The 24,330-nt window shown below is 42.5% G+C and overlaps 1 protein-coding gene and 1 non-coding gene across 3 annotated transcripts in view; one reads left to right on the top strand and one right to left on the bottom strand.

The window, feature by feature from the left end:
• Positions 1-10,079: 10,079 nt before the first annotated feature.
• On the bottom strand, positions 10,080-10,213 carry LOC116871428. The gene has a single exon (XR_004383398.1). It is a non-coding gene; the product is annotated as a U11 spliceosomal RNA (small nuclear RNA).
• A 3,767-nt stretch (positions 10,214-13,980) lies between these two features.
• Positions 13,981-24,330, top strand: part of TAF12 (TATA-box binding protein associated factor 12) — a 36,705-nt gene continuing 26,355 nt past the window's right edge. For both annotated transcript variants that reach the window (XM_032863942.1, XM_032863941.1), the window contains exon 1: positions 13,981-14,092. The gene's annotated coding sequence lies outside the window, so the exon portion shown is untranslated. The remainder of the gene's footprint in view (positions 14,093-24,330) is intronic.

Here is a 24,330-nt window from a genome sequence, read left to right as displayed (position 1 = left end):
TACACTTCCAAGTACATGCTCCTTACCCTGCACTTGCCTTATACACTGTTTTTCCGGCTAGAGTAAGTTCCCTGAGCTGGTGACCCAGCTTCCAGCCCCAGTGCTGAAGGCTTTTTTTTTTTTTCAAGATTTTATTTTATTTTTCATTAGTCTTTTTCTTTATTTTCTTTATGTCTTTTTATTTTCTCTTCTCTCATTTTCTTTTTATGTCTCAAACATAGACCATTTTGTTGATCACATCGAATGGTACCATATCAACACCAGTCTTTAGAAAGCCTTATTTGAGTTTATTTTTATATTTCAAACAAACCCGAACACCATCTCTTTCATAGGTCTACCCTTTATTGTATTTATAAGCGTGATTCCAGTGTGCTTTTCTTACATTTACTGAGATATATGTACATCCTTCTACGTGTGTATGTATATATGAATAGGTGTATGTATGTGTATATATATCATTTCCTCTGTTTAGCTTATTCAAATGGTTTTAAGTTTTAAATTTCATTGTCTCCTTTTTTTTTTAAGATTTTATTTATTTATTTGACAGACAGAGATCACAAGCAGGCAGAGAGGCAGGCAGACAGAAAGAGCAGGAAGCAGGCTCCCCGCTGAGCAGAGAGCCTGATGCGGGGCTCCATCCCAGGATCCTGAGATCATGACCCGAGCCAAAGGCAGAGGCTTTAACCCACTGAGCTGCCCAGGCACCCCTAATATTTTATTTTTAAGTAATCTCTATACCTGGCGTGGGGCTCAAATTTACAACCCTGAGAACAAGAACCACACACTCCTCTGACTGAGCCAGCCAGGCACCCTGGTTCTGGAGACATCTTAGGTACACCCAAAACCTTGCTCTTCACCATCTTTTCTTTGCCTTAAATTTTTAAATTTTAATTTATTCATTTGTAATTTTTTAAATTGAGCATTTTGGGACACCTGGGTAGCAGAAAGGCCTTCAACTCAGGTCATGATCTCAGGGTTCTGGGATCGAGCCCCGAGTCGGGCTCTCTGCTTGGCAGGGAGCCTGCTTCCCTTCCTCTCTCTGCCTACTTATGATCTCTGTCTGTCAAATAAATAAATAAAATCTTTAAAAAATTAAAATAAAATAAAATTGAGCATTTTAACCATTTCTAAGTGTACACCTCGGTAACATTACGTACACTCACACTGTTGTGCGGCCATTATAATCACCATCCATCTCCAGAATGTTCTCATCATCCTCAGCTGAAACTCTGTGCCCATGAAACAATAACTTCTCATACACCACCCCCCACTTCAGCCCCTAGTAACCACTATCCTACTTTCTGTCTCTGTGAATTTGACCATTTAAGGATAAATGCAATCACAGGATGTTTGTCTATGTGAGTCTGGTTTATTTCTTTTTTCTTTTTTTTTTTAAGATTTTATTTCTTTATTTGATAGAGAGAGAGCCAAGTAGGCAGAGCGGGAGGCAGAGGGAGAGGGAGAAGCAGGTTCTCTGCTGAGCAGGGAGCCCGACATGGGACTTGATCCCAGGACCCTGGGATCATGACCTGAGCCAAAAGCAGACACTTAACCGACTGAGCCACCCAGGCGCCCAGAGTCTGGTTTATTTCCCTTGGCATAATCTCTTCAAGGTTCATCCATGTTGTAGCAGGTACTTCATTCCTTTTAATGGCCAAATAATATTCCATTGTGTGTATATTTATTTATTTTGTTTACCCATTTATCCTTTGATGGTCATTTGGATTGTTTCCACCTTTTGGCTGTTGTGTATAATGCTGACATGAATATGGGTGTAAAAATATATCTTTGAGGGACGCCTGGGTGGCTTAGTCTGTTAAGCGTCTGCTTTTGGCTCAGGTCATGATCTCAGGGTCCTGAAATCGAGCCCCACATCAGGCTCTCTGCTCAGTGGGGAGTCTCCTTCTCCCTCTCCCTCTGCTCTGCTCGTGCTCCCTCTCACTCTCCCTCTCAAATAAATAAATAAAACCTTAAACACACACACACACACACACACACCCACACACACCCACCACAAAACCCCCCAAAGAAATGTATCTTTGAGATTCTGCTTTCAATGCTTTTGGGTAGATACCCAGAAGTGTAATTGTTAGATCACATGACAATTCTATTTTGTGTGGAATTGCCATACTGTTTTCCACAGCTGCTGTACCATTTTACATTCCCACCAATGTGGCACAAAAGTTCCAATTTCTCCACATTCCTTGCCAACTCTTTAAGTCTGTTTATTTAAGTAATCTCTACACCCAACGTGGGGCTTGACTCACAATGCTGCGATGGAGAGATGCACACTCTTCTAGAGCCAAACTAGAGCCAAACTAGTGCCCTGCCAACATTTGTTTTCTGTTTGTTCATCTGTTTGTTTTAATAGTAGCCATGCTGTGAAGTGGTAGCTCATTGTGATTTTGATTGGCATTTCCCTAAAGACTAATGTTGAGCATCTTTTCATGTGCTTATTGGCTATTTGTCGATCTTTAGAGAGATGTCTAAGTCTTTTGCCCATTGTTGAATTGAGTTTGCTTTATATTGCTGAAGTTCTTGTATAATCTGAATTATAGAAGTTCTTGTATAATCTGGATGGCAGCCCTTATCAGATAAGTAATTTGCAAATATTTTCTTCACTCTGTGGGTTTTTTTTTTTTACTATCTTGTTAGTAGCCTTCAGTGGATAAAATCTCAAATTTTGATGAATTCCAGTTTACTTATTTTTTCTTTTTGTTATCTGTGCTTTTGGTATCATATTTAAGAAATCTTTACCAAATCCAATATCATGAAGCTTTTCCCCTGTTTTCTTCTAAGAGCTTTATAGCGTTAGCTCTTATGTTTAGACTTTTGATACATTTAGAGATATTTTTTGGATGTGGTATAAGAGTTCAAATTCATTCTCTTTTCCCAGCACCATTTGCTGAAAGACTGTTTTTCCCCTACTGAATGGAAAATGGTCTTCGCGCTCTTATCAAAAATCATTTGAGGGGCACCAGGGTGGCTCAGTCGGTTGACCATCTACCTTCTACTCAGGTCATGATCCCGGAGTCCTGGGATCGAGTCCCAGGTTGGGTTCCCTACTCAGCGGGAGAGCCTGCTTCTCCTTCTCCCCTCACCTGACTTGTGCTCCCTCTCTTTCCCCCTGCTCGCTCTCTCAAATAACAAAATCTTTTTAAAAAAGCATTTGGAAAAAAATCATTTGATACCAGAATTTGATGCCAAGACACTTTACTCTATTCCATTGGTCTATATAACAGTGTCTTTATAATAATACCACACTGTTTGACTTACTGTAGCTTTGTAGGAAGTTTTGAAATCAGAAAGTGTAGTCTTCCAACTTTGTTCTTTTATGAGAGTATCTCAGCTATTTGGGGTCTCTTGAGATTCCATCTGAATTTTAGGATGGGTTTTTCTACTTCTGCAAAAAAAACTTGGGATTTTTATAGGGATTGCATTGAATCCATAGATCAGTTTGGCTAGTATTGATAATCCTAAGAATAATATTAAGTCTTCCAGTCTATGAACATGGGATGTCTTTCCATTTATTTATGTCTTCTTTAATTCCTTTCAGCAGTGTTTTGTAGTTTTTTTTGTGTACAAGTTACACTCCTCCTTCGTTAACTTTTACTTCCTCAGTTAAGTTTATTCCTAAGTATTTCATTCTTTTTGATGTTATTGTAAATGGAATTGTTTTAATTTCCTTTTTCGGTTCTTAGTGTATAGAAACACAATTTTCGTGTGACTATCGCTTCTTATCAGTCGTCATTTATCCCAGCATTGCAGATATGGACCAAGGGGAGTTAGGGGACCAAGTCTGGTTGTTTTTGGTTTTGTTTTTTTTTTAAAGATTTTATTTATTCATTTGACAGACAGAGATCATAAGTAGGCAGAGAGGCAGGCAGAGGGAGAGAGGAGAAAGCAGGCTCCCCGCTGAGCAGAGAGCCCGATGTGGGGCTCGATCCCAGGACCCTGGGATCATGACCTGAGCCGAAGGCAGAGGCTTTAAACCACTGAGCCACCCAGGCGCCCCGGTTGTTTTTGTTTTTTTTAAGTGAGCTCTACACCCAGCATGGGACTTGAACTCATGACCTTGAGATCGTGAGTGGCATGTTCTACCACCTGAGCCAGCCAGGTGCTCCCAGGTTTCTTTGGTTTTAAGAGAGGAGCCATGCTTGCATCTCTGCCCACTCAAAGGTTAGAAACACTTTCTTCTCGTCTAACAAACTGACACCCTCTTTCTCTCCCCTTAAAATGACAAAGCTTCACAGCCTCTCAAAATCCGTCTCTGGTGGTGTCTGGAAGGCTTGGTCAGCTGGGCATCTGACTCTTGAATTTCCGCTCAGATAATGATCTAGGGGTCATGGGATCTAGCCCTGAGTTGGGCTCCGTGCTCAGCGGGGAGTCTGTTTGAGATTTTCTCTCTCCATCTCCCCCTCCCTCTTCCCCCCATACTCTCTCTCTCTCAAATAAACAAATAAAAACTTAAAGAAAAAAAAAATCGATCTCCTTGCCCCCACCCACCTGGAGTAAATCCACCACCCTACTGGGAGTCTATGACCTGATTAGAAGCCACTGCTGTTCCATTTTAGTTACAGAAGGTCCTGTGACTTCTTTACACAAGTGGGGTAGGCTTAGGCTACCTATAAAATGGGAAGACTGTTCTTGTCCTATTTAGGAGAGTGGATGGGAGCAAGCTATCTTGTTTATACTTATATCCTAGGATATATTAGGTGCTTAATAAATAGCAGTGAGTGTACTTGTATATACACAAGTACTTCATGGATTATGAAGAGCTTTATAAATACATATTGAACGCCTTCTATGTGCCAGGTACTATACCAGACACCAAGAATGCAAGTGGTACACAGACAGGTTCCATGCCCTCACATGGGTGACATTCTGGCTGGGGAATATCAATATTGAGCAACTAACTTTACATTAATTGTAAGTGCATTAATAACAATTGTGATAATGTTCTGGATGAAAAGTACATGGTGCCATGAAAGAGTGTAACAGAGTGTGGAGGAGCTAACCTAGCAAGGGGTGGGGAATCAAGGAAGGCCTCCCTGAGGAAGTGACATTCGAGAGCTGAGATATGGAAGAGTAAGGAGGAGTTAGTCATGATGGGAAAGGGAGGGAAAGAGCATTTCCAGCTGGAAGAAAAATCTTTCTGGAGGCCCGGAGGCAAGGAGGGAGTAGCAGCTTCAGAGATACCCAGAGAAGACCAGTGGGGCTGGAGGCCTGAGGACAAAGAAGGTGGTGAGTCATGGTGACTTATAAGATGTTAAACCAAACTATTTAGGCACCACGAAGGGTCTTCAATGAGGGGAGTGGGGGGAGTGACATAATCAGCTAACACACAGAAGGTCAGCATGTAGGAAATCCACAAGGTCAAGTTTCTAAATAAGAGAACTTACTCCATAAACTGATTTCAGATTCTCAGGCTTCTATCTGGGTATATATACCTCTTTCCAGCCCTTGATTTTTTTTTTTTTTAACACCCATACTGGAGTATAATTTACATACCATGAGACCCATCCATTTTAAGTGTACAATTCAAGTGGTTTTTAGTATATTTATGGAGGTGGGCACCTCTGACCATAATGTAGTTTTAGGATATTTCCTTCACCCTCAGAAAATCCCTCATGTCCGTTTGTAGTCAACCTCTGCTCCCAGCCCACAGGCAGCCACTAATCTGCTTTCTTTCTCTCTGTATTTGCCTTTTCTGGACATTTTGTATGAAAGTAATCATATAATATGTGGACTTCTGTGACTGGCTACTTTGGGTCTGATTTTGTCATCAGTTGTATCCCAGTAACTCTGTGTCTCCATTATTTCTCTAACCTTTTCATGCACTCTGAACTTTCATAGGAAATGGGAAAATATGGGGGGCACCAGCCTGGCTCAGTCAGAAGACTGAAGGACTCTTGATCTCAGGGTCATTGAGTTTGAGCCCCATGATGGGTATAGAGTCCCATGAAGGGTATAAATAAATAAAACTTAAAGAAGAAAAAGGAAATAGGAAAATTTGGGTAAACAAAAGGGGGGAAAAAAAAGCTTCATTTTCCCAGTAAATCTTTCCTAACACATTCTGCTGTAGTTGACATTCTCCCGGAGCATTCTGTGCAAAGCACCTGATTCCTGTCAGAAGACCTGAGCTCACCTCTTGACTCTGCTACTTTCTAGCTATGTGATCTGGGCCTCTTGGAGTTTCTGTTTTCCAATCTGTAAAGTGAGCCAAATAATGCTACCTACCTCATTGTCTTATGTTATGAGGACTGGGAGCTAATGCATACTTAACACAGGGTCCAGCATTTGATAAGTGCTCCATAGAGGCAAACCGTTATCATAAATGTTCCTATGCAATATTTTATTTTTATTTACGACGATTTTTTAAAGTAAGCTCTATGCCCAACATGGGGCTTGAACTCATGGCCTGGAGATGAAGGGACGCATGCTCTACCGACTAAGCCAGCCACTAAGCAACAATTTTTTTTTTTACATTAAAAAAAAAGATTTTATTTATTTATTTGACAGAAATCACAAGCAGGCAGAGAGGCAGGCAGAGAGCCCAATGTGGGGTGTGAGGGGGAGGGCTCCCTCCCAGGACCCTGAGATCATGACCTGAGTCGAAAGCAGAGACTTAACCCACTGAGCCACCCAAGCGCCCCTCTAAGCAACATTTTAATGAATACATCGCATTCCATTTGTGGCTATTCCTTAGTTGGTTTGACCATAGCTCTTGAATATGTAAGCCAGGAGTCAGTTAACTACAGCTCCCAGCTGTTGCCTGGGAGTCTGAGAATGGCTTTCCCATTTTTAAATGGCTGGCAGGATTAAAAAAACAACAACAAACCAAAATAATAATATTTCATGACATGGGAAAATTATACGAAATTCAAATTTTAGTCTCTATCAATAAAACCTTATTGAAACACAGCTATACCCTCTTGTTTATTTTTTAAATTATTTGTTTAAAGATTTTATGTACTTATTCGACAGAGAGCGCAAGTAGGGGGAGCAGTAGTCAGAGGGAGAAGCAGGCTCTCTGCTGAGCAGGGTGTCTGATGTGGGGCTCCCTCCTAGCTAGGACCCCTAGCACTCTGGGATCCTGACCCTAGCTGACTGAGCCTAACAAGACTGAGCCACCCAGGCACCCCACCCTCTCGTTTGCATATTGTCTGTTACTGCTTTCAAACAGCAGAGTTGAGTGGTTAGCAGAGACCGTATGACCACAAAACCTAAAATACGCACCATCTGGCCTCTTTACAGAAAAAGTTGGCTGATAGGTGGTGTAGATAATTTTTCACTTCTTATACTTTATAAAAAATACTGCAAGGAGCATCGAAGGCCTGGGAGACCAGCCCTCAGTTGTCTGTTCAGTTTTCTCTCCCTACGTCCTGCCACCTGGCTGGTTTCATTCTGGCCATTCTGGTCTTTCAGCTCTGGGATTGCAGCACATCGGGTCCACCATCCAGGTTTGCCTCTTCTTAAACAGCCTTTCCCCCTACAACTTTGTCTGGTGGTGTTCTATTTCTTCTTCAGGTTTCAGCTTTAGTCTTTGCTTTAGGAAAGCTTTCCCAGAGCTCCCCCTCCCAGCCAAATGTGGCATAGTACCCGGTTTGCTCTTTCCCCTCACTAAGCCTTGTGCAATCAGGTACTGGGTCTAACGCTAATCCTTGAACAATGCAGAAGTTAGGGGTGCCAACCCCCCCAACACGCTCCCCTGTTGTAAGAATTACCATTATAGGGGCGCCTGGGTGGCTTAATTGGTTGAGCATCAGACTTTTGATTTCGGCTCAGGTCATGGTCTCGGGTTTGTGGGATAGAGTCCCCCGTCAAAGCCCCAGTCGGGCTCCAAGCTCAGTGCAAAGTCAGCTTATCCCTCTCCCTCCCTCTCTACCCCTCATCCTGCTCTCACATGCACTCCCTCCCTCTCTCCCTCTCTCTCTAAACTAAGTAAGTCTTGGGGCACCTGGGTGGCTCAGTGGGTTAAGCATCTGCCTTTGGCTCAGGTCATGATCCCAGGTTCCTGGGATGGAGCCCTGGGAGCCTGCTTCTGCTTTTCCCTTTCCCTCCACCCCTCCCCTAGCTCATGCTCTCTCTCTCTCTCAAATAAATAAATAAAATCTTTAAAAAATAAAAAATAGGGCACCTGGGTAGCTCAGTTGGTTGGGCAACTGCCTTAAGCTTGAGTTATGATCCCAGAGTCCAAGGATCGAGTTCCACATCAGGCTCCCTGCTAAGCAGGGAGTCTGCTTCTCCCCCTCATCCTCCCCTCTCTCAGCTCGCTCTCTCTCTCTCAAATAAATAAATAAATAAATAAAACATTTAAAAAATAAAAAATAAGTCTTAAAAAAAAATCCCAGTATAATTCCCACTGAGTATAACTTTTGACTCCCCCAAAGCTACCTTCTATTGACTAGAAGCCTGATAACATAGTCTACTAACACGTTTTTTTTGTATTATGTGTATTGTATACTACAGTCTTACAATAAAGTTAAACTAGAAAAAAGAAAATGGTATTAAAAAAACCATCAGGGGCAAGCCTGGGTGGCTCAGTAGGTTGAGTCTGCCTTGATCCCAGAGTCCTGGAATGGAGCCCCATCTGGGGCTCCCTGCTCAGCTGGGAGCCTGCTTCTTCCTCTCCTGCCTCTCCCTCTTGCTTGTGCTCCCTCTCTGTCTCTCAAATAAATAAATAACATCTTAAAAAAAAAAAAAATCAGGGAGGGGCATCTGGCTGGCTCAGTCAGTAGAACATGCAACTCTTGATCTTGGGTCATAAGTTCAAGACCCACCTTGGGCAGAGACCTTACTTAAAAAAAAAAAAAATCATAAGGAAGAGAAAATACATTTCCAGTATTGAACCTGTGCAGTTCAAACCTGTGTTGTTCAAGGGTCTACTGTATATTGGAACACTAGTATACATTTGTTGTTAGAATGAATGAACCCTTTGCTAAATCTTTTTCCTTTTTTTTTTACATTTTCTAAAAATTAACATATAATGTACTATTAGCCCCAGGGTACAGCTTAAATCTTTTTTCTTTAAGTTTTTCTTTATTTGTTTCAATAATCTCTATTCCCAATTCACCAACCAGGAGATCTAGACTAGGGTCACATGCTCTTTGGGCCAGCCAGGTGCCCCTAAATCTCCTTTTTAAACATAATTTTACATGAGGATACATTCTTGGGAGATGAGTTTTTTGAAGGTTTTAGATTCTTGTGTCTGTGCTGAATGGTTACCCAGAAAGGTTGCTGGTATCCATCAGTAAGAAAGTGCTAAACTGGTATTTTAAACTATTGCTTCTGTTTTTAAAGGACAAAAGCTATAGAAAGAACATTAACACAGCTAAAGGGATATATACGGCGCCTCGGTGGGTTCCGATGGTTGAGCGACTATCCTCCACTTCTCCCCTCACTCGTGCTCTTTCTCTTATTCAAAAAAGAAAAAGGAAAGGATATAGATGCCTAATTAAAAGGAAAGAATTCTTACAAAATCAGTTATGCGTGAAGATTCAATCACCTCTACAAACAGACACTTAGGAGTCCACATATTCCCACTGGGGTCATAATTCAGAGTGCTTTTTTTTTTTTTTTTTTTTAAGATTTTATTTGTCAGAGAGAGAGAGAGAGCAAGCACAGGCAGACAGAATGGCAGGCAGAGGCAGAGGGAGAAGCAGGCTCCCCGCCGAGCAAGGAGCCGGATGCGGGACTCGATCCCAGGACGCTGGGATCATGACCTGAGCCAAACGCAGCTGCTTAACCAACTGAGCCACCCAGGCGTCCCCAGAGTGCTCTTGAGTAAACACAGACCTCAATTCCCTAACCTGTGAAACCGAAAAATAGCTGCTCTTCCTATATCAGCAATCACCTGCTGGTTTGTGAAAAATCAGTTTGCACCCACAATACTTTGACGCTTCTCACATATAGTTAACTTACCTTACCTAATTGTCAGCATCTTTTCACCAGCTTAAAGTCTCAACCACCCGCACCAAGCTTCCATATAGAAAAGCAATGACGCTCAAATTACTATACATCTAAGCGTCTAACTTCCACTACACAAGAATTACCTAACTTTTAACGTTACTTGAAACAAGGGCGCCGGGACCAACGATCACCAGCTGCCCAAATACCAAAAAATTATGCTTCCGAAATCTCTTGATGTCGATTCCGCACGTAGAGCAATGGAGCTGCCCTACGTGTGCCACTCACGACAGAAGCCCTTTTTGTCTTCTCAGAACCGAAAACAGGGTGGCAGTGCTGGCGAATCTCTCTTTCGATAAAGGTGAAAACAAACTGTAAGCAACTTCCTATTCTGTGTTCCTCATATTGAAGGGGGAATTGCAAGACATGCTGATCCGTTGAGCAATACTCACAAGAAGACTTTTATGATTTGTCCTTTGGATTTTTATATAGAAGTAAAGGCAGGTACGTAAATTGCTATGCAAATGAAAGCGGTGCTTGCTGGGAAGGGGCCGGCGGGCGCAGAGGGAGTGGCTAGGAAGTGTGGTTGTGGGAGACCGCCAGGAAGCTGTCGCCGGTTGCAGTGAGCCTCGGGTCGCACCTGTTGTACGTTAGGTTGGGTACTCGCTTCTCGGAGGCTCTCGGTATCTGAAGACACGAATCCCACCCTATTAAAATTGAAAATGTACGAACTTGCGCCATCCGTGGCCATCCACCCGGAAGAGGCCCCACTAGGGGAGAACTGGAGGCACAGGGAGAGAAAGACTGGGAACAACCTAATCTGCTAAGGGATTAGCAGAACGTAGTGTGTTCATAAAATGGAATGAATGCCATATGCTGTGCTGCCAAAGATTGAATTAAACACCAAAAAGCATTGAGTGATAAGAGCTGCAGAATAAAGTACAGCAAGACGACCATTAACGTGAAGAAAAAAAAAGCAATACGAAATTTGGATTGGTCAAATAAATCTTTATCAACAGATAAAAAAAATTGAGTGGTTAACATTAAAGTAACATTAAAGTAATAAAGAACATACACGAGTGCACATAAAACCCAGTGCTATATATTTTCTAATGCCACTTTATTAACTTTTAGAAAAGGATTTGCCAGAACACACATCAGTGACTACCTCTCTCTGGGAAGGAGGGATAGATGGGGACCGTGACGCACAAGACATCAGACTTACCTGTAATACTGTAATTATTTTAAAAAGCAGGGGCACCTGGGTGGCTCAGTGGGTTAAGCCTCTGCCTTCTCAGGTAGTGATCTCACCCCGCATTGGGCTCTCTGCTCAGAGGGAAGCCTACTTCCCCCTCTCTCTGCCTGCCTCTCTGCCTACTTGTGGTCTCTCTCTGTCAAATGAATAAATAAAATCTTTTAAGAAAAAAGCGTAATAGGCTATTTTATTATTGTGAAATTTTATTTTGTGTAACAGAATTTTTTTTAACTTGTCCTTGCTTTCTGCATTTTCTCTATAATTTTAAAAAAGATTTTAAGTAATCACTACACCTTATGTGTGGCTGGAACTCACAATCCTGAGATCAAAAGTCACATGCTCTCCTGACTAAGCCAATCAGGCACCCCCCTATATTTCATTTTTTAAAGTCAGGTTTGGGGTGCCTGGATGGCTCATTCATTAAGCATCTGCCTTGGGCTCATGATCCCAGGGTCTTGGAATGGAGCCCACGAGGCCTTGATTTCCCTCTCCCACACCCCCCCACCCCGCGGCTCACGTTCCTGCTCTCGCTGTCTCTATCCCACTGTCAATTAAATAAATAAAATCTTTTAAAAAATAAATAAATAAACTCAGGTTTGTTGATATGTAATTTACATATAGTAAATTCACCTTTTTTATCACATCGTTCAACAAACTCATATAGACACATATTCTGCTACCACAATCAGTCAAGTATCAAACATTTCTATCACCCCCAAAACTTCATCTCCTTTTCTAGTCAACCCTTCTCCCTAGCCCCAATCCTAGTAATCAGTGCTCTTCTCTGGCCCTGTAGTTTTGCCTTTTCCAAAATGCCATAAAAATAGATTTGCTCACATATACTCCATTTTTAATATAAAAACATGTGCTAATTGTAAAAAAAACTGAAAAAGTACAGAAATGTGAGAATGTTTTCCCGCAACTCCTATTAACAACTTAGTGTTTCTCTTACCAGACTGTTTCCTATGTACATATACACAGATTTTTTTTTTTTTGAAACAAAAAATACAGACTTTCAGGCATTTTACTTTCCTTAATGTATTTTAATAATACATAGAAGTACCTGAACTCTGTATACAACGTAGAAGCTGTAAGAGAAGGGATTCACATAAACCGCTCTTACACTATAACAGGATGCAGACTTAATAGTATAAAGTGGAGGGAAGCCTAGATGGGGGTACTGTCAGCTGTTCGTTGGGGGCTCCTCCTATAATCCACCACTCATCTCTTCAAAACAAATCATTATTTCACTCCTCTATTCAGCACTCCAATGTCTTTCCATTGTGCAATAAATAAACCCCATGTCCTCACCATAGCCTACAAGGTCCAGCCTGAGCTGAGCCTGCCTCTCCAAACTCTTTACCTGCCACTCTCCCCACCTATTAAGTTCCAGCCACCTGGGCCATCCTGGCCATTTTGGCCCTTGAATAAGCTTTCCTAGCTCCGGGCCCTCCATCACCCAGCTATATAAAACTGGTATGTACCTATGTATGTATTTTATTTTGGCATTCTCTCTTCTTACATTTTTGTGTACTTTCTGGTGGTCTGTTTTCCCACACTCCAGATTGTAAAGGACAAGGATATTTATTCTCTGTGGTATCTACTATTACATACGCAGCACCTAGCAAAAGGCTTCTCACACAAGGAGCACTCTGTTAAATGAATGGATGTATATTTAAACTGGTCTTAAAAAGAGGAATGTGGGGGTGGGGGCAGGAGAGGGTGGTGTGCCAGATCCTCAGGAAAATGAAGTGAGCAGTATCAGGGATATAAGGCTAAGGAAGCTGCTCAAAGCCTAATGGTGAAGGGGCCTTGAATCTAAGAATTCGGATCTGGTGGCAGTGTAGATGGTGACTGGGAGGAGAACTGTTAAGATACAAAGACTAGGAGGGCACTGGAACACCTGGCTGGCTTAGTCAAAGAGCATACAGCTCTTGATCTCAGAGTTGGGTTTGAGCCCCATGTCCGATGAACAGATTACTAAAAAAATTAACTTAAAAAACAAACAAAAATGGTGGGAGACACCTCTTCGTGATCCCTGCGGGCAGTTACTATGGCTCACTTTGAGCTGTTACAAGTCTTTGGACATTCCTGCCACATTGTTCAGGACTGGGTCTTACATGCCTATCACCTGGCATAGGGTAAAAAATAAAGTTATCTCAAAGCATTTGATGGAAAAACAAAAACCATCAGTTTAATGGTTACATACACGATAGTATTAGGCTTTACAATTAGACTTCTGAGTCCAATTGAGATCGCACTTATTAGCTAAAACCTTACTTCATCTCTCACCGGTTTTTCTTTAAAAGATTAAATGATATTTCGGAGTTCAGGGGCTTAGCAAAATTCCTGGCTGATAGTAAACGCTCAACTAATACTATTAGTTGCCATTACACAGGTACAAACGGTCTCTCTTGTCTCCAGGTTCTCGTGTTGCCAACTCCCTTGTTAGAGTTCAACAGAATTACCTACTGGGTGCTGCGGTCCCAGGTGGGTTTCTCCATTCCGTTATCAAGATAAAATCACCAACTAAAAATGGCGACCTCTAAACCGTCCGAGGGCGTCAATTACCGGTAGTGCTAGCGATATATATGACAAACGGAGACGGAAAGAAACAAGGGCAAGGCTCGGAACACCTGGGTAGAAGGCGAACAGCTCGCCCACGCTGCCACTCAACCCCAAGCAAGAAAAAACACAACGGCCGGAGCTAAGCAACAGCCCGCAGCCCCACCACGTGTCAGAAGCCAGTCTGCGCCTGCGCAAGCCAAGCGCGCGCCCGCCGGCCGGAAGAGCCGCGCGTTTCCGGGTTGGAGGCGGGGAGCGGTGCCGGAAGTACTCGGGGAGGGCCGAGCAGTCGGACCGGCTGCTGAGACGAACGCTTCACTGGGGCAGTCTCCGCATATCATGGGGAGATAGACGCTGCTGCCTGTGAGTCTTGGGCCCTGGCAGTTGAGGAAGAAGAGCGGGAGGAGGGAGTCAGGACCCAGACCCACAGTGGGTCAGTGTTTGAAGAACTAGGTTGTGGAGGAGACCGGGTTGTGCGAGGAATCAGGCTGTTGGGACGGGACTGAGGGGAACGGTGCTCGGAGAAGACGCGGCTGTGGGGACCCGGGCTGTAGACGGGACTTAGGGAACGGGGACGGATGTGAGTTCTCCGGCACCTGAGGGAAAAGCGGTGTGAGAGGGACAGGATTGTGAAGACCCGTGCTCCTAAGAGGAGAGGGTCGGAGAGGAAAGGGGCGTGAAGACACGGGCTTCCGAAAGGTAAAAGCGGAGCTGTGAGGACTTGGGCTCCTAAGAGACAGAAGCGGGACAGTGAAGATCCAGGCTCCTAAGAGTCAGAAACAGGGCAGCGAAGACTTAGGTTCCTGAGGGGCAGGAGCACTCAGAGAACACTTGGGTTTGCAAGGAACGGCAGCGGGCAATGAAGACGGGCTTCTGTGGGGACGGGATCAGGGCTTGGAGACTCCGAAGTACCTGAGGGAACAGGGCTGTGAGGACCCGAGCTCGCCGAAGCGGAGAGTGTAAGGGGCCATGGCTTCGAGATCACACTCCAAGGGAAAGGGAGAGAGTTTGGAAAAGATCTAGTGATCTATTTTTTTTTTTTCCCCCTCACACACTCTGAGTCCACAGTGGTAAAGGATGTATTCCGGGGAAGAAGACCCTTCCGTCGCGCTGCCTGCTTGGCTTTGGGCAGGCTTTGCTTGTGTCAGATACTTTACCTAGGAAAGCCCCATGCAAGCATCTTCGTTTTCTGCTTCATTCTTTCGAAGCTCTGATGTGAAGTCGAAGCCGTTTGAACCCAGTTATATACTTGATAAGTGCTTTAAATACCATTCCATTCAACCTTATTGAGCACAGATCTCTGCATCTCAAATCAAAGAATGTTGGAGATAGGAGGACAGGATGGCCCAGAAAGATAATCTTTTTTAAATTCCTGTTTTATATGCAGAGAGGCTAAGGTCCAAAGAGGGTATAGGATCACAGTGAGGTAATGATTGATTAGATCATAATTTTGATATAGTACCCTGCTGTGTCTAGCAAATAGGAGATACTTGGCAAATAGCCTCGAAAACATGCTTCTAGAATCTTTGCTTTAACCTCAAACTCAAGAAGGAAATTTTTTTCCAAATTTAGTACTTTATTTTGAGGGTTTTTACTGTATTGACATCAATACAGTGAATGACCTTAACCAGGTAGGGTACTTTTAAACCAAGCCCCGTTTCCCCCCACCCCCCAAATTTAGGAAGCAGTTTAGAAAGTTGCAGATAAATAAGTTGTATCCTGTATTTTTATTATAGGCATTTACTGGAGATGGCTGCTTTTATTTTCTATTTATTTTTTATTTTTTTAAGATTTCTTATTTGAGAGAGACAGCCAGTACAAGCAGGGGAAGCAGCAGAGGGAGCAGGAGAAACAGGCTGCCCGCTGAGCAGGGAGCCTGACTTCAGCTCCATCCCAGAACCCTGGGATCACGACCTGAGCCAAAGGTTGGCGCTTTAACCAACTGAGTCCTCCTCACCCCCCCCAACCCCCCCGCGCCCCAGATGGCTGCTTTTCAAAAAGAATGTCAAAGATACTTGGACGAGTCACTTCCTTTCAATAATATCTTTTCCTGAAAACTACTCAGACTAATCAGGCACTATCATAAGCACTTTCTTTTTTTTTTTTAAGATTTTATTCATTTTTTTGACAGACAGAGATCACAAGTAGGCAGAGAGGCAGGCAGAGAGAGAGAGGGAAGCAGGCTCCCTGCTGAGCAGAGAGCCCGATGCGGGACTCGATCCCAGGACCCTGAGACCATGACCCGAGCCGAAAGCAGCAGCTTAACCCACTGAGCCACCCAGGCGCCCTCATAAGCACTTTCAAACATTAAATCATTTAATTATCACTTACAGCCCCATAAGTTAGATATTGTTACTTCCGTTGTATAGATAATGGAATTGGTTCAGAGATTAAGTACCTTGCCTGAAAGCATGGTACTAAACCCATATTATGTGTTTGACTAACTTTGTTCTACTTTTCTAAGTGAATTCTTCTCCATGTAGCAGTTTGCACATCAACAAAATAGAAATAACACACGAAACATATCATTGAATGAAAGCACCCTCCCTCCCTTAAGACTTCTCTTTATGTGAAGTACTATAACTTGTTAGGATACTTATATAGTATAGTATTTGAGGAGAACTAAATTTTGGTGTGTTTTGTTTTTTTTTTTTAAGATTTTATTTATTTATTTGACGGAGAGAGACACAGCAAGAGAGGGAACACAAGCAGGGGGAGGGGGAGAGGGAGAAGCCGGCCTCCCGCCGGGCATAGAGCCCAGTGTGGGGCTCGATACCAGGACGCTGGGGTCATGACCAGAGCCCAAGGCAGAGGCTTAATGACTGAGCTGCACAGGCGCCCCGTTTTTTCTGTGTTTGAAATAAGAATAGATATTTAAGATAGGAAAATGGGACCTGAATCGAACTCTTCCTCACAATGGACTAGGATGTATTTAATTTTAAATTTAGGAGGCCAAGAAAGACCAACTTGAAGAACAAGGACCTAAATTGTATTAACTTTAAATTAATTTTAACCTAAACTAAATCAGGGAAATTGGGCCAACTAGTTGAAACTATTATTTTTTCCCAAAGGATCAGCTTATACTGTTTGAAAGTGCCTCTACTGTTTGCAAGTGATCAAAACTTACACCAAATTATGAAATAAAGCATGCCCATGCCACCATTTCAAAGTACCTGATGGTTTAATTAATGATAATTTAGTTCTGAGTTAATATCCTCATCTACATTTGCAAAATGTATATATTTCACTCATTTGTGGCTCTAGCAGTGAGTTATAATAGTATTTCAAATTACCTGATCAGAAAATCATTATGTTAGAGCAGATACGAACATAGAACATATTACTTTTGATCTGCAGTCTTCATGGAAAGCCCCCAAATACTTTGGAGACAATATACCAGTAGTGGTTAGAGTCTGTACTGTGAAACAGGTGTGCTGGATGCAGAAGACAAACAAATCAGTACATATGGACTTAATCTAAAATCTTACACTAATTCTTAGAGCTGAAAAGGACTTTAAAATCTGTCTGATCCTATTCTTAATTACAGATGTAGAAACTCTGGTTAAAGGGAGCTCATATAACTCAGTGGCAGAAATAGGATGATACCCAACCCTCCTGACTTGGATCTTCCCTGTGCCATAGTACCCCTCATCAACCTCCTGTGGACTATTTACCATTACCCTGCTGTGTCACTTCTTTTTTCAGTCACTTTTTTATTTTTATTTTTTTATTTTTATTTATTTATTTGACAGACAGAGATCACAAGCAGGCAGAGAGGCAGGCAGAGAGAGGAGTAAGCAGGCTCCCTGCCAAGCAGAGAGCCTGATGAGGGGCTTGATCCCAGGACCCTGGGATCATGACCTGAGCTGAAGGCAGAGGTCTTAACGCACTGAGCCACCCAGGCACCCCCACTTTTTTTATTTGTTAATGTCTGTAGTCATAAAAATGACTATAGGATGGCACCACCACATACTACAATGGGAAAACCTTTTAGTTTTATTTTTTATTTTTTTAAACATTTTATTTGTTTATTTGACAGAGAGAGAGAGGGAACACAAGCAGGGGGAGTGGGAAAGGGAGAAGCAGGCTTTCTGCGGGGCAGGGAGCCCAATGTGGGCCTCGATCCCAGGACCCCGGGATCATGACCTGACCTGAAGGCAGATGCCTGACGACTGAGACACCCAGGTGCCCAGCCTTTTAGTTTTAATACAGTGGTTTTTGTAACTAAGATTTAGAAGAGGAGGGCATATATATTATATAATTTTAGCAAACATTTATTTGTACTTTCCATGTGCCAGGCACTCTTCTGAGTGCTTTAGATTCATAAACTCAGTGTATTGTCACAACAGTCCCATGAGATACACTATGTGATTAACTCAATTTTTCAGGTGAGGAAATTGAGGCATAAAGAGATTAGATAGCTTGCTCGGGGACTTAAAACTATTAAAAAGTGGCAGAGTTGGTGCTTGAACTCAGACACTGCCACTGAGTCCATGCCTTCAACCACTGCATTGTACTGCCTTTCTGTTAAGTCAAACCACTTAAAAAGCACCAAACTAGGCAAAAAAACTAGTGGGAAAAAAATCCCATGTTTCTATTGTTCTCGGGTCTTCTATGTAGGATGCAATTAATGATTCTGTTTTTTTAGGCTGGGAAATAGGAGTTCATTTAGATACATGTAGAAGCCAGTGAGAAGAGAAACAGGTAAAAAACCCAGTCATTAGGTGAAGTCATGATAGGGCGGTTATGTCATTAGTCTGGCAGTCCCCTTCACTCCAGTATTTTGTTTAAATAATTCCTAAACATTTCAAAAATGAAAGGGTTTTAGAGACAATCTGGTCTTTTACTCCCCTATTCTGTTCACTTAAAAAAAAAAAAAAAATCTTGGGACACCTGGATGGCTCAGTGGGTTAAGCCTCTGCCTTCGGCTCAGGTCATGATCCCAGGATTGGGATCGAGCCTCGAATCAGGCTCTCTGCTCAGTAGGGAGCCGGCTTCCTCCTCTCTCTCTCTCTCTGCCTACCTCTCTGCCTACTTGTGATCTCTCTCTCTGTCAAATAAATAAAATCTTAAAAAAAAAAAAAAATCTTGGTGGGTGGATCTGTGGTGTGCTTGGCTGGCTCATTTGGAAGAGCATGCAACTCTTGATCTCAGGTTTGTAAGTTCAAGCCCCCAACATTGGGTGTAGAGTATATTTAGAAAATATATATATATATATTTTAAAGATTTTATTTATTTATTTGACAGAAACACAGCAAGAGATGTAACACAAGCAGGGAGAGTGGGAGAGGGAGAAGCAGGTTTCCTGCCAAGCAGGGAGCCCGATGTGGGGGCTCGATCCCAGGACCCTGGGATCATGACTTGAGCCGAAGGCAGAGGCTTAATGACAGAGCCACCCAGGTCCGCAGAAAGAAAATCTTTAGGAAAAAAAAAATCTGTTAATGAAACAGATGTCTAAAAAACACCATGGTCTTATAACTACTACAAGGTATCCCCCCATCTCCTACCCTCTGAAAATTTGATACTCTTAGTACAGTAATAGGGTTGCAACTGGATTTCTGTTTGAGGTTCAAGCTGTTAAAAGGAAAAGCAGTTAGGAGCTGTTATCCTAAATCTATCAACCGGAGTTTAAATGTAACTGGTAAAGGGGAGGGAGGATAGGCTTGGTATTTAATTGAACTCCCAGCCATACAATCTTGTTTTGATAAAATTACTAAATAACTTTTACTGTAGATCACTGGGGCGTGGACTTTCTGGACTTATTTTGTAACTCCTGGCATGTGATTTCTACATAGTAGGTGCTAATAAGGATTTACTCTTACTATTGTTCTCCCAAACTGTCCCACAGAAAATGCCCATTTTGACACAGCAGTGCTTTCTATTTCTTGGCATTCCAAGTAAGTGAAAATTAGAAATTTGAGGAGCCCAAAGACAACCAAGATATATTATGTAACGGAATTCAGATTATTTACAGTCACTTCATTCCACTGTGCTTGGTCAGCATCATCCACAATTGGACTTGATGAAAGTTGTCAGTAAACAAATAATTTGGATGTAGAGGCATTGACCATTTCAGAATGGTTGTGATGTTTTGTTTTTTAATTTACATACCAAGAAATCCACCCTTTTGGGAGTACAGTTCTGTGAGTTGTGACAAATGCATACTGTCGTATAAGCGCCATAACACTGCTACCTCACAGTTCCACCACCCCCAGAGTTTCCTTCATGCTGTTCCTTCAGAGTTTCCTTCATGCTGTTCCTTCGTCGTGCAGCCCTAGCACTCTAAGCCACTGGCAGCCACTAATCTGTTTTCTCCATCCATGTAGACTTTCCTTTTCCAGAGTGTCATATAAATGGAATCATACAGTAAATAGCCTTTTGAGTCTTGCCTCTCACTTAGCATACGCACTTGAGATTACCCATGTTGTTGCATGGATCAGTAATTGTTCCTTCCTACTGCTGAGTAGTATTCTATATTCTATTGTATGGATATATATTCTTAGTTTATCCACTCACCAGTTGAAGGAAATCTGGATTGTTTCCAGTTTTTGGCAGTTAATAGTGTTGCTATAACATTCATGTACCGATTTTTGTGTGAACATGTTTTCATTTCTTTAGGGTAAATAACTAGGGGTGGGATTGCCGGATCATATGATAAGTATATATTTAGCTTTGTAAGAAACTGCCAAACTGGGGTGCCTGGCTGGCAGTCAGTTAAGTGGCTGCCTTTAACTCAGGTCATGATCCTGGGGTCCTTGGATCGAGTCCTGAGTCAGACTCGCTGCTAAGCAGGGAGTCAGCTTCTACCTCAGCTCCTCTACCCAACTTGTGTGCTATCACTCACTCTCTCTCAAATAAATAAGATCTCTAAAAAAAAAAAAAAGAAAAAAAAACAACACCCTGCTAAACTGTTTTCCAAAGAGATTGCACCATTTTACACATTCACACAGAAATGTATGACGGTTTCAGTTGCTCAACATCCTCTCCAGCACTGGTTGATTTTTTAAAAATTTTAATTATTCTAATATATGAGTAATTTAGTAATAAATTTAGTAATACTCATTTAGTAATAAATGAGTATTTAGTACTCATTTCCCTAATTGCATTTCCCAGATGACTAATGGTACTGAGTATCTTTTCATGTGTTTATTTGCCATCTCTTTATCTTAGGTGAAAGATCTGTTTAGATTTTTTGCCCATTTTTTATATTGGTCTTTTCTCTTTATTGTTGAATTTTGAGAGTTCTTTATATATCCTGGATACAAGTTGTTTGTCAGATATGTGATTTGTAAATATTTTCTCTTAGTCTGTGACTAAGAGCAGGAGTTTACATTTTGATTAAATCCACTTTTTTCTGGTAGAAAATGTACATTTTATTTTATTTTCTCTTTAAGATTTTATTTATTTGACAGAGAGAGACCGTAAGAGAGGGAGCACAAGCAGGGGGAGTAGGAGAGGGAGAAGCAGGCTTCCTGCTGAGCAGGGAACCCGATGGGGGGTTTGATCCCAGGACCCTAGGATCATGACCTGAGCCAAAGGCAGATGTGTAACAACTGAGCTACCCAAGCGAACACTTAATCAGTTTCTTCCTTTTGTGGATTGTGCTTTTGGTGTTATATCTAAGATTCCTGCCCAAAGTTATGAAGATTTTTTTCCCTACGCTTTCTTGTAAAAGTTTTATGGATTTACATTTTTTTAAAAGATTTTCTTTATTTGACAGAGAGATAGCAAGAGAAGGAACACAAGCAGTGGGGAGTGGGAGAGAGAGAAGCAGACGTCCCAGTGAGCAGGAGCCCAATGCAGGGCTCGATCCCAGGGCTCTGGGATCATGACCCGAGCTGAAGGCAGACGCTCAATGACTGAGCCACCCAGGCACCCCTCTTCCTCGTTTTTTAAAAACATCTTTATTGAGATGCTATTCACATATCCTACAATTCACCATTATCAGATGTACAGTTCAGTGGCTTTTTTTGTACACTCATGCTTGTGCAGCCATCACCATAATCTAATTTCGATTATTATTTTTTAATAGACTTTTTTTTTTTTAAGATTTTATGTATTTATTTGACAGACAGAGATCTCAAGTAGGCAGAAAGGCAGGCAGAGAGAGAGGAGGAAGCAGGCTCCCTGCCAAGCAGTGAGCCCCATGCAGGGCTAGATCCCAGGACCCTGGGATCATGACCTGAGCTGAAGGCAGAGGCATTAACCCACTGAGCCACCCAGGTGCCCCTAATTTCGATTATTTTTATCCCCCCTAAAATGAATCCTCTACCATTAGCACTCAGTCCCTATCCCTTTCCCCCACTCTTCAGCCCTGGCAACCACTAATCTACTTTCTGTCTCTATAGATTGGTCTATTCTGGACATTTCATATAAATGGAATCATACATGTGGTCTTTTCAACTATATTCTTTCATTTATTTTTAAAAAATTTTTTTAAAGATTTTGTTTATTTATTTGAGAGAGAGAATGAGAGAGAGAGTATGAGAAGAAGGAGTGTCAGAGGGAGAAGCAGACTCCCTGCCAAGCAGGGAGCCTGATGCAGGGCTTGATCCTGGGACTCCAGGATCATGACCTGAGCTGAAGGCAGTCGCTTAACCAACTTAGCCACCCAGGAGCCCTATTTTTAATTTTTTTTTTTTTTAAGATTTTATTCATTTATCTGACAGAGAGAGAGAGATCACAAGTATGCAGAGAGGCAGGCAGAGGAGGGCGGGGGGAGCAGGCTCCCCACTGAGCAGAGAGCCCAACGCTGGGCTAGATCCCAGGACCCTGAGATCATGACCTGAGCTGAAGGCAGAGGCTTTAACCCACTGAGCCACCCAGGCGGCCCCTATTTTTAAATTTTTTAAAAAGTTTTATTTATTTAAGTAATCTCTACACCCAGCACACAGCTTGAACTTATGACCCCCAGATCAAGAGTCACATGCTCTTACAACTGAGCCAGCCAGGCATCTTTTATTCAGCTTAATATTTTCATGAGTCTTCTTCTTTTCCGATATATTTCATTTTGTGGTTATACCCTAATTTATTTAACTATATCACTTTTTTAAAAAAAGATTTTATTTATTTATTTGACAGAAACCCAGTGAGAGAAGGAACACAAACGGGGAGTGGGGGAGGGGGAAGCAGGCTTCCTGCTGAGCAGGGAGCTCCATGTGGGCCTCAAAACCAGGACCCTGGGATCATGGCCTGAGCTGAGGGGAGATGCCCAAGGACTGAGCCACCCAGGCACCCCCACCTTTTTTTTTTTTTAAGCTTTTATTCATTTATTTGACAGAGACACAGCGAGAGAGGGAACACAAGCAAGAGCAGTGGGAGAGGGAGAAATAGGCTTCCCGATGAGCGTGGAGCCCAATGTGGGACTTGATCCCAGGACACTGGGACCATGACCTGAGCCAAAGGCAGATGCTCAACAGGCTGAGCTACCCAGGCACCCCTAACTGTATCACTTTTGATGGACATTTAGGTTGATAATCCTCATACGTATAGTTTTGTATTTACGTAGATGTCCAACTATAAATTGCTAAAGATTTAACTATGGGATCAAAACAACATATGCTTTTCTTTTTTCTTTCTTTTTTTTTTTTTTTTTTTTAAGATTTTTTTTATTTGTCAGAGAGAGAGAGAAAGAGAGAGAGAGAGAGAGATCACAAGTAGGCCAAGAGGCAGGCAGAAGCAGAGGGAGAAACAGGTTCCCTGCCGAGCAAGGAGCCCGATGTGGGACTTGATCCCAGGACGCTGGGATCATGACCTGAGCCGAAGGCAGCCACTTAACCGAGCCACCCAGGCATCCCTCTTTTTTCTTTCTTTTTCTTTATTTTTTTAGAGAGAGCATAGGCGCGAGTGGTGGGGGAGGGACAGAGGAAGAATGAGAGAGAGATTCTTAAGCATGCTCTGTGGGACATGGGACTTGATCTCATGTCTCTGAGATCATGACCTGAGCCAAAGTCAAGAGCTGGATGCTGAACCGACTGAGCCACTGAGGTGCCCCAGTACATGCTTTTCTGATTTTGGTAGATACTGCCAAGTAGCCCTTTGTAGAGCCCTAATTTATATCCTCCACCCCACCCTCAAATCCAACAGTGTGTGAAATGACTGTTTCTCTATAAAACTTTCAAATGGGCTCCTGGGTGGCTCAGTGGGTTAAGCCTCTGCCTTCAGTTCAGATCATGATCTCAGGATCCTGGGATCAAGCCCAGCGTTGGGCTCTCTGCTCAGTGGGGAGCTTGTTTCCCCCCTTCCCCGCCCACCCATCCCCCTGCTGCCTCTCTGCCTACTTGTGATCTCTGTCTGTCAAATAAGTAAATAAAATCTTTAAAATAAATAATAAAACTTTGAAACAGTACGTATAAAACTTTTTCATCATTGCCAAAGGAGTAATAAATAGTTTCAATTTGCATTTTTATTATGAATGAAAATAAGGATCATTTCATTACTTTTTTTTTTAAAGGTTTTATTTATTTATTTGACAGACAGAGATCACAAGTAGGCAGAGAGGCAGGCAGAGAGAGGAGGAAGCAGGCTCCCCGATGAGCAGAGAGCCCGATGTGGGGCTCAATCCCAGGACGCTGGGATCATGACCTGAGCCAAAGGCAGAG

This window comes from Lontra canadensis, unplaced genomic scaffold (genome assembly GCF_010015895.1).
Source record: "Lontra canadensis isolate GAN:19392208 unplaced genomic scaffold, GSC_riverotter_1.0 scaffold25, whole genome shotgun sequence".
Classification (NCBI taxonomy): domain Eukaryota; kingdom Metazoa; phylum Chordata; class Mammalia; order Carnivora; family Mustelidae; genus Lontra; species Lontra canadensis.
Note: the sequence above shows the minus strand (reverse complement) of the source record. Positions and strands in the feature narration are given on the sequence as shown.